The sequence below is a fragment of the Sinocyclocheilus anshuiensis genome, unplaced genomic scaffold, assembly GCF_001515605.1.
Source record: "Sinocyclocheilus anshuiensis isolate Anshui unplaced genomic scaffold, SAMN03320099.WGS_v1.1 scaffold658, whole genome shotgun sequence".
NCBI lineage: Eukaryota > Metazoa > Chordata > Actinopteri > Cypriniformes > Cyprinidae > Sinocyclocheilus > Sinocyclocheilus anshuiensis.
In genome coordinates, this window is record NW_015542402.1 from 1,450,885 (window position 1) to 1,452,744 (window position 1,860).

Here is a 1,860-nt window from a genome sequence, read left to right on the forward strand (position 1 = left end):
AGCGAATCCATCCATCATAAAAAGTGCTCCACTCCGGCGGATGATGTAGGCGTAGCGTAAGGTCCGGTGAGAATATGCTAGTTTCTCGAGAACCAACGTCTGTTTACAGGAGCAAAGGAAGCAAAGTTTCCTTACTTTAGCAAAGAAAACCAGTCTCCTCTTGGATACGTCGGAATGAACGCGCGTACGACTAGAGCTAGAGATTACGGTTTATAAAGTTTTAAATATGGATATTTTTCTTACAAAAATGGATTGATTCGCTTCAGGAGGCCTTTATTCATCCCCCGGAGCCATGTGAGGCACTTTTTATGATGGATGGATGCGCATTATTGGACTTCTTTTGGACTATTGAAAAATAACACCCATTCACTGCCATTATAAAGCTTGGAAGAGCCAGGACATTTTTGTTAATATAACTCCAATTGGATTTGTCTGAAAGAAAAAAGTCATACACACCTAGGATGGCTTGAGGGTGAGTAAATCGTGGGCTAATTTTCATTTTTGGGTGAACAAAATGAACACAACATTAGTTGTGCGTGTGTGTGTGTATTTGTTTGCTTTCTTTCTTTCTTTCTTTCTTTCTTTCTTTCTTTCTTTATCTATTCATCCATCCATCCATCCATCCATCCATCCATCCATCCATATTCTTGTCACTCCAATTAAAATATCAACTCAACATCCTATTTTTATTTATTTTTTTGCCAATTCAGTTCAAATTCACACTCATTAGTTAAAAGGAAGGCACTTCTCCTATAAAAAAATAAAAAAATAAATAAAGTCATTTTTCCCAACTTATCTATACAAATAATCATTGACATTGCCTATTATAATTTTTAGACCAAGTTCTCAGATTCAGTATTACATTTTATTTATGTCCCAATCGTTTCTTTATCAGTGTATTGATATTTTCAATTGTGGAAAATGAGAATTTGAGTGTAGCACATATTATAAGAGCCTCAGATGGTAAACACAACTGACTGACTTTCTTTCTTTTTTTCTTTTTTTAATAACATCAGATTCAGATGCCAATATTGGCTATGTTTGTGGGTGGCTGAATGTGTGAGGCTGGCTTGAGGACATGAATTTCTGTGAAGTTCAGAAAACGAACATTACACAAGAAAATAAAAGCATCATAAACTGAGAATCCGACCGCTTTTGGAGTTTTATACAGTATTTATTGAGTGTTCATAGATTTTCAAAGATTATAACAAGAATTGTTCCTGTCAGTCCATATGCATCTGCTGACTCTCTGCTTGGCGTCAGAGAGCGTTTGCTGTTTTCTGATGTTGTTATATTGGTACGTCTCCTCTGTGAACAGAAGCTAAGGCTTAATCTGTGAACATGTGCAAAAACACACTCTCAGTTTGCCATCTTTACTCCATCATTCCTAAATGACTTTCTGCTTTTGTTGGAGTATTACAAATATATAAAAAGCAATTAAATAAAAAGTACAATAAAAGAATGAGAGGCACAAACAAAAGCAAAGCAGTTACCAAGCGCTTGCATTTTCTCTAGCTCTCAGAAACTAGTGCTCACACACAATCATAAACCATTCCAATTGTTTCTGCGTCTCTGTCTCCCACATACACAATCATACAGAATGTTCTGCTAAAACAGCTAAAAAGGCCTAATTATGGCATCCAGTCATTTTTAGGACCTGAGATGGAAAATGCAATTACAAAATGAAACAAAGGGGGAAAAAAATAGAAACCATTGTAGAATTTTTTAGAATGGCAGTGTGTTTTAGATAAAGAACAACAGAAAGAGAAGGGACTATACCAAATACATACATATATATACAGTATATATATATATATATATATAAAATGCTTTATGATTTTTAAATCACTTTATTTTGTA